General features: G+C 47.0%; 1 pseudogene; it reads left to right on the plus strand.

The window, feature by feature from the left end:
* The first annotated feature begins 390 nt into the window (after positions 1 to 390).
* LOC132478430 (large ribosomal subunit protein eL21-like) lies at positions 391 to 888 on the plus strand (annotated as a pseudogene).
* The last annotated feature ends 8,310 nt before the right edge of the window (positions 889 to 9,198 follow it).

Genomic DNA, 9,198 nt, shown 5'->3' on the forward strand with positions numbered 1-9,198 from the left:
TCATTGCATGATAATTATACCACAATAAAGCTGTTTTATAGAATTTTTGGTCAGTAACTTTCGATAAGGTGTCATTTGCTGAGAAGTCGATAATTTAGTTATAAATGACAAACAAAAAACCTGTCCGTGTTTCTACCCCTTAGACCTCTGCTTCTCATTTTTTTGGTAGTCAGTTTTCCCCCCGTACTTTCTTCTCCAGAATGGCTTTGGTTCAAATAGAGCTGAGTTTTTTGTTTGTTTGTTTCAGGTGTAATTTACAGAGGTCAAATTTACCCTTTTTAGTGTACAGTTCTGTGTGTTTTGACAAACACATACATGTGTATAAGCACCACCACAATCAAGATAGAAAGCAGCCTTTCGGGCGGAACTGCCATCTTCCCGTAATTCACCAAAATGACCAACACAAAGGGAAAGAGGAGGGGCACCCGCTACATGTTCTCTAGGCCTTTTAGAAAACATGGAGTTGTTCCTTTGGCCACATACATGTGAATCTACAAAAAAGATGATATTGTAGATATTGAGGGAATGGGCACTGTTCAAAAAGGAATGCCCCACAAATGTTACCATGGCAAAACTGGAAGAGTCTACAATGTTACCCAGCATGCTGTTGGCATCATTGTAAACAAACAGGGTAAGGGCAAGATTCTTGCCAAGTATTAATGTGCATATCGAGCATATTAAGCACTCTGACAGCTGAGATAGCTTCCTGAAACGGGTGAAGGAAAATGATCAGAAAAAGAAGGAAGCCAAAGAGAAAGGTACCTGGGTTCAACTGAAGCGCCAGCCTGCTCCACCCAGAGAAGCACACCTCATGAGAACCAATGGAAAGGAGCCTGAACTGTTGGAGCCTATTCCCTATGAATTCATGGCATGATGGGTGTAAAGAAAATTAAAAGACCTGAACTGTTAAAAAAAAAAAGATAGAAAGCATTTCCATCCTCCCCCAGATTCCCTTGTGCCCCTTAGAAGTCAATCCCCTTTCTTCAACCCCAGCTCCTGGCAGTCTCTGATGTATTCTTTTTCCCTACAGTTTTGCCTTTTCCAAAATGTCATAGAAATGGAATTATACAGTATGGAGCCCTTGGAGTCTACTTCTGTCACTTTGCACAGGCTTTCTCCACCTAACACTGTTGACGCTGGGGCCAGATCACACTTTGCTGTGGGGCTGTCCTGCGCACAGTAGGATGTTTAGTAGCATCCCTGGCCTCCACCCACTAGATGCCAACAGCATCTCCCTCCTAGACTGTCACAATCAAAAATGTCTTCAGATATTGCCAGATGTCCCCTGGGGGTCAAAATCACCCCTGGTTGAGAACCTCTGACCTAGAATAATGCATTTGAGATCACGTGTGTTGTTGTATGTAAGTTTCCATCATTTTTACTTAGATAATTGTAACTACTACCACATACTGTCTGTGCAAAATAGGACCATGCAGAAGGAACTGTAAAGAACTGAACACAGACCCAAACCACGGTTGGAATAGGCCTCTCTGGGATGAGGAATGAGCTGGTATGGAGATAGAAGTGTCATTTTCCTCTGAAAGCATTTTTTCTTCCAGACAGAGACTTGAAATATGGTAGTCAACTGCTCTCAATCCAAATGGGAGGTTTCACCTAAAATATCTACCGTTACTGAACTTCCCAGAACGTAGCCACACTCAGGAGTGGACAACTGAAAAGACGGCAGGAGTGACTGTGAGGGCCGGTGCCCTGACCCACAGGCAGGATGAGCAAATCTCTCCATCTCTTGGAATCTCACGTATCAAACAAGGATTATGGCCAGTATGACAGTTAGCGCTGCAATGAGGAGGTGCTGGGAAGTGAAGAAAGCAAGCAAGTTCCCTCTTCTCCAAGTGGCTGGGCAGGCACAGCCATCTCACCACGCTGGTTTCCACTGTTTGCTTGTTGGCTCACTCGTGCATACTTTATGCTGTCTGTCCGCTAACAGCCTGTACCCACTTAATTGCCTGTGACCACACATCTGCTATGGTGGTGAGCGGCCGTCAATGCACTTAAGGGGTGGGAAGGGCTTTCGGCAGGGAAATGCTCTCCAAAATTCTGGAGCAGGGACTGGAGAGCAAAAAATGCCCTGTGCTTGGCCAGACATTGAGCCTTTGAGATCTGTGCTGATTGGATGGGGGCACTGAGGTTTCTATTTGGAAGAAAAACACTTCTAGGGAAAGCATGAGTGGAATCGGCCTTTGCATTTCTCAAGAACACTGTTTATAATAATAGCAATCCCATGATTTTGCAAAGCTGCATTTGTTGACTGAGTTAAGTAAATAAGTGAACAAATTTTGTATACAGCTGTCCCAAGGCGAAACTGGGAAACAGATAAAGCTGGTCATGGGTGCTTCCAGATTCTCTGTTCAGCTTTTTTTTTTTTTTGCTTTTTAATAAATTCAACAAATATTTAATGAGCAACTCCTAGGCTCCAGGCCCTGTGCTGTGAGGTAAGAAGCGGTATATGTTTAAAGTCATCATGTTGTACACTTTAAATCTATTACAAGTTTATTTGTCAATCATATCTTGGTAAAGCTGGAAAAAACAGTGCGAGAATGATAAAACGCAGCCTTCACCCTCAAGTAGCTCACCGTTGTGTCCTGTGACAGCTGGGAACAGCTGGATTACTGTGTGATGAACAATGGAAGCACAGAGGTGGCCTGTGCTCTTCACCATCATGCTCTGCTTTCTCATGGCATGTGGGCGAGACCGTTTCTCAGATACTAGATCCCAGATGAATTCATTCGACAAATATTATGTGTCGGACACTGTTCTTGGCACTGGGTAGATAGCAGTGGACAAAAAAGGATTAAAAAAATCTCTGTCCTCAGGGGTCTCATGGGGTGAGGCCCACAGTACAAAAGTAATTAGGTAAATGATAGAGTAGATTTTACAGAGAAACATAAGGCAAGCAAGAGAAACAGGCAGTGCAGGGGACTGGGCTGCACTTTTCACTGGGGTAGTCAGGGAAGGCCTCGTATTTGAACAAACACCAGAAAGAGTTGAAAGGGCAGATATCTCTGGAAAGAACTTTCCAAGCAGAGAAATTAGCAAGTTCAAAGGTCCTGGGGTAGAAGCATAGCATTTGAGGGCTAGTCGACAGCAAGGCCAATGTAAGCATAGAGTAAGCTGGGAAGAAAGCAGGAGACAAGGTCCATGTGAGGGGCCAGATGTGGAAGGCTGAGGGTTATGGTGAAGACTTTGGTTTTTACTCTGCATTGTGATAGTATGTGCTATAGTTTGAACATTTGTGTCCACCCCTGCCTGCCCCCCTCCCCCGCTCTTCAGATCCATATTGCTGCTAAGATTCTACAGGGTTGGCCTGCCTGGGCTGAGTCTCATGTTGACATCACCCAAACTCCCAGCTACGACGCAGCTTTGCGTACCCATGGAAAATTCCTTTCCTAAGGCTGTGCCCAGTGCCAAAGTTTGTGTTCTCAACCACAATGCTAAATGGCCTCCAGATCCTGGGCTATATCACCTCCAGGGTCAATCCTCCAGTACACTCATCTTACAACAACAGCAGTCCTTGGAAGACCATACAGGAGCATAAAATGGCACACTGGTTGTGATGATTTTTAGATAAACTCAGTCTTGGTACCACTCAACATGAGGTGGCAGTCTTTGGTCCTCAAAGGTACTAGGAACCTTGGAAATAAATAACCACTTGTTCAAGTCTCTTAGGGAAAATAAAACATGGTGCCAAGATAAGAATAAAATATCATTTATATATGTTGAGAGGCAACATGGTAGGAGAAGGGCATGGGCTTTGGTGTTAGATGGGCTTTGGTGTTAGATGGACCTGACTTACCATCCTGACCTTATTGCTTATTTGCTGTGCAATCTGGGGCCAGAGACAAAAGCTCTGTGTACGGCAATCTTCTTACTTGGAAATGAAAACCGGGCCTACTTGCAAGGTTGTCACATGAGTAAAGAAATGAAGTATAGGGTATATGACACATTAACGGTGCTTAATAAAAGATACTTTTATTATTCCTTGAGCACTCTTGCAGAGGCTGGGGTAGTACAGAGTGAGCAGTGCTTGTGCGTGTGTGTGCAGGTGTGTGTGTGCGGGTCTGGTCCCAGCCTGAACCTATCTGAATTCATCCATGTAAGATTGGCTGTGTCTGGTAAAGAAGAGGGTGAACTTCCAGGAGTGGGTTTGTGGGAAGATATTTGGGTAGAAGGAGAATAAGGGGACAGTTTTGTCAGGTGTTCCTAAGTGGGGACGGGAGAGTCAGCCTTGGACATTGTTGCGTGACCTGGTCCCAGAGATGTGAGTTTGAGGAGGGGCTTCCGGAAGACACCAGCTGAGTTATTTTTATGAGATTCTAAGCCCCCCTGCTGTTGCTTATCCCCAGGGTGCCTCATTGACCCTTGTTTGGCTCTCTCCTCCTTCATCATGAGTATAACAAATTCCATTCGCTGTGGAAACTAAAAGTGTCGTGTCTGTTTTCCTGCTTAGAGTCTATAGTGACACCACCATCTTTCCCATAGGCTGGGGAAGGCTAAGGATTCTCAAGTTGTATCTACTTGGATATATATGTAAATATGGAGGAAGAGGATGTTATAAAATTTTATGAGATGCTAAAAATGACCCTCACTTGAGTTATTCGATTCTTACTAAGACAAGCGTCTCCCTACTCCAACAACCCTAGGAAACAGCAGCCTTGCTCCAAAAGCCCAACAAGATCATTCTCTGGTCTTTCTTCCCTCAGCTTGAGCTCATCGGGACTCTGACTCGCACGGCTTGCATCCCACTGAGGTTAGGGTGTTCGATTCCATTTCGGATTTACTTCCTTCTTGTGGGTAGATAGTTACAGTAATGGCTCCCAATGGAGCCAGGGCTCCCTCCCTGTATCCACACCCTGGTGTCGTCTCCTCCCACATGGGCTCAGAGCTTGGCCATGCGACTTGCTTTTGCTAATGGGACAGCAAATGTAACACAAGCGGAGACTGGAAAATGATTGTGAGTTGAGTCTTTCCCTCTCTCCTGCTGCTTTTGGAACCTAGCAGCAGGTGAAGAAGCCAAGGTTGGTTTCTGGAGACACTCAGCCCAGCTAAGAGCCAGCATCCATGCCTAGAAAAGTGAGGAAGGCCATTTTAGACTACCCAACCCCATTATGAGTTGCCAAATGGTAGCAGCCAGATGACCCCAGGTGAGATGACTAGAAGAACCACACTGCTGAGCCTAGCCAAACTGCTGACCTTCAGAACCATGCATAAATAAAATGGTGGTTGTTTTCAACCACTGAGTTTGGGGATGGAATGTTACTCAGCAAAGGCTAAGTCACACAATTTTCTTTCTACTTTTGTACTTTTCTACCAACTTACTAGCACTTTCATTCTGTCAACCACTCCTTCTGGAAGATAGTGCCCTCTGCCCCTCACAGGCACCTCAGCTGACCTTTCACCAAAGGGAAACTCATCCTTCACCCAGAAGCATGGGTTCCATCAGCAAAGATCCAGTGGCTGTCGCTGCACTGCTTCCCCTTAAGAGTTAAGCTCTGACTTCACTGCAGGCAAAGTTTCCTTTAAATTTTTTCTTTTTGGAAAAAAAATGTGGTTTTGCTTCCAAATGATGTTCCAAATGTATCTGGCTCACCAAGGAGTAATCCCTCAGCTGGAAAACGCAGCAATGCTGCTATTTTAGTATGGCACCAGGCCTCTGGCTTCTTGATTCTGCCAGGGCTGCCGATGCTTCTTTATGGAAAACTAAATCAACTGCCTAAGATACAGAGACTTGTCCCAAAGGGATATTTCAGAAAGGAGAGGCCCTCTGCCTTCTTTCCATTCTGCCTCTTTCTACCCAACTCCTAGCTCCTCCAGCTAAAATGGGTCTTCTTCCCTTGGGGCAACCGAACTTCTAAACTGCTTAAGTGGAGGCCCATCTGTTGTCCCTGACCCTTTGGCTTCTCCCCACACTCATCCTAATTGTTCTCTGATGAAGGCTAAACGTAAGCCTGTGTAACACTCCAAAAATGCACGGCTGGCCGAACCCAACATTACCAAGAGAGACAGCTATGAGAAAACAATATGCCTGTTTGCTCGACCTCCCTTTCTGCAGGCAGACTAATTCTGGAAACTTTCCCACCCTCCGAGGGCAGAGGTGCTTTGCTAATCCTGCCAAGTGTCAAAATGCATGGCATTTGAACAGCTTCCTCAGGCTAGTGCTGTTTATCAGACTGTCCCTTGGTAGAAACTCCTGTGGATTCTGTGCCGAAAGCATCTGCCCTGGACCCAGTAAAGGGGGCAGTTGAAGGAGGGGTCACTTCTTATGGAACTAGTTGCCTTTTCTCAGGCACTGCTCTTCCCTGAAAGAGATTAGCTGGGCAAAGGTCACTGAGGAGAAACAGTGGCTCAGAGGTCACCTCAGGTACTGGGAATGACTCATCGACCACAGAGAAAGGGACTGGGGTTTGGAGTGAGACCAGTAGGATCCGGGCCCAGCCTAGTGGTCTAAATGTCAGCTGTGACCACCTCTCGGGAAATGCACTCTGGATCCAAGCTTCCTAGGCCTCACCAATCTGGGTCAGAGAAGGCTCACAATGACAGTAAGAGATCTGGCACCCCTTGCTTCTCTCTCTCCACCCAAAAGTTCCAGGAGCATTCCCTTCTGTCTCACGTCTTCAGGGGAGCCTTCCTTGTCCCACTCCCAGCCTGATCATCCCTGGAATCTGCTTATCTATCTCTCCCTCCTTTGTGCCCCTGCTGTGTCCAGGACATTTTCCTGTAGAGAACTTCTACACTTGATTATGTTTACTTGTTTTCAGGGTTTGCTCCTTCTAATGGACTCATGCCTCCTGCAGAGAGGGGATATGTTGTATTTACTCCATATTCCCAGCTGCCAACCCAACGTGGCACTCAGCACTGAGGGGATGTGTGGTCCTTCTCATTTTCCATTGAACTCAGAGAAGCCAGCCCACCCGAGGTCACCCAGCAGCCGAGCGCCTGAGCCTGGATTTAGACCCAGGTTTGTCCTAATCTAAAACCTGTGCTCTTCCAGTGCTCCACCTGGCCTCCCCAGGTAGTGATCCCTGCCCACCCCCCACCCCCGCCACGAGCACCCTTACACGCACACAGAGGTCACAGGAGAGCATGGGCAGAATTACAGCTTGTCGGAGATGAAAATGATTTAAGACATCATGGAAACCAACTCAATTTTTTAACACACGAGGAAACTGAGATTAAAGAAATTAAATTATCTGTGTGAGTTGATACGCTTTGGACCTACTTTAAAATTTGGTCTAGGGCTATTCCTGTCAATAATCATGTTCCATTTAATTTAACCCAGAGCCCCGTGGAAGACTGAGTGACAGACAGTTCCTGCCTTCAGAGACATTTCAGTGTAGTTGGGAGAGAAATATAAACTTAGCTATAAATACAGGGCAGGACACGAGGGGTTCGAAGCGGTTCAGGCCCTCAGAGGAGGCAGAACTCTCGCACTGACTTAGCAGAGTCAGGAAAGACTTCACACAGGAAATGATATTGAGATGAGCCTTGGCAAAGGGCTAGATGATGGACAGCTAGGGCAGGGGGCGCAGCACGTGCAATGGCACGGAGGTGGGAAAGTGCATCCTGTGTATCCAAGGAATGGTAACATGCAAATGGTAAGTCTGCCAAGCTCTGGGCTTTACCTACAGGTGCAGGATGGTAGGTGAGGCTGCAGGGGGAACCGGGGCATGCTTCTGGGTGATGAGGGCAGATAGGAAACTAAAGCATCTCCAGCTGGTATCTGGGAGGAGAGCTGCTGCTGATAAGTCCCTTTGGGGAAGTGAGCAGAAGGGACAGAGACCTGGGGGTTTAACAGGACAGTAAGAGCAAGAGAAAAGCTAAGTAATTGTGACCTAATGAGAGCAGAGTTCTTTAGGCTACAAGAGAGGGGAAGAGGGATACCATTTTAAGGCACTAACATGGCGTTTCTCTTCGGTTTCCCACTCTCCCGGGTTCACCCTGGATATCCATTTGCTTATAGGAGGAGGGAGGACTGTGTGTGCAGTAAGGAGGGGGGAGGGGGAGGGGGGAGAGGACGTAGGGGTGGGGAGGGAAACCTGTGTGCAGATTCTTACTGATTACAGAAGGAATTCCAGAGAGAGACCCAGGTACTGGGTCTTTGGTCATTCAGAATAGGATTATGCAGAAAGTTCCAGGCTTAGGAACCAGACCATTATCTCAAGAAGGGATTTTCCAGATTCTTCTTCCTCCTCTCTTAGTACATCAGGAGAAAGCCTGATAAGACAGATAACCACCAAGGACCTCCTGTATAGCACAGGGGATTCTATGCAGTATTCTGTGATAACCTACAGGAGAAAATGATCTAAAAAAGAATGAAGATATGTATATGTATAGCTGAAAGAAAAAAAAAAAAGAAAGAAAGCCTGAAGTTTGGAGTTCTCCCATATACACAGTAAGATGCCAACGCCAGTCATTTAGGCCGCGTGGGAGTCAGAAAGGAGGGGACAAAAGTATTAGAAGAGCCCACCCTTTCTCTCTACCTGAGAATCTTAAAAAAGAGGAGGAAGTAAATAATAAACAGACCGAGAAGAGCCAGGCCATCGGCAGAAACGCCTTGCCTGTCCCCACCTCTGGGTCTGCAGAGGGAGGGTGTTAGAGAAGTTAGTGTCACCCTTGGGACTTTGGGAGGAAGCCACTGCATATGCCACCCCATTAGAACCCAGGGAACAGCCACAGAAAAGGAGCTCTGCATGGTCAGCATGAGTGAGGCCTGAAGTTCAGCTTCCCTGGACCACCCTCAGTCTCATGGGGGGCAGATGCAGAGCTGGGAGCCAATGGGCCCACCGAGGGGGCCTTCTGTTTGGAGACAAGGTGACCTCTCAGCTAACAGAGTGGAGGGCCCATGGAAAGAGCTGGGCCTGCAGCCCAACTGAGACCGAGACAACAAATCGTCACTGGGAGCACTACCTGGGCTGGAAGAACGGGTCACACCTTGAGTACTGGGGGCCAGGAGGCCAAATATGACCCAACCAAAAAAAAAAAAAAAAAGTCTCCCCGAAGACCAATGGACAGCACACATCCAGGGGCCTTCATGAGAACAAAGAACTCACTGCCCCTGGTGCCATGAGGGGAGAAAGCCCCCCTCGCTCCACACTCTGGGGCCTCTAGTGTGGGGAGACAGAGGGAGCCGGGGCTATCAAAGACAGAGTGTTTTTCCTAAAGGCCAAACATTATCCGAAG

Source organism: Mesoplodon densirostris, chromosome 1 (genome assembly GCF_025265405.1).
Source record: "Mesoplodon densirostris isolate mMesDen1 chromosome 1, mMesDen1 primary haplotype, whole genome shotgun sequence".
NCBI classification, from domain to species: Eukaryota; Metazoa; Chordata; class Mammalia; order Artiodactyla; family Ziphiidae; genus Mesoplodon; species Mesoplodon densirostris.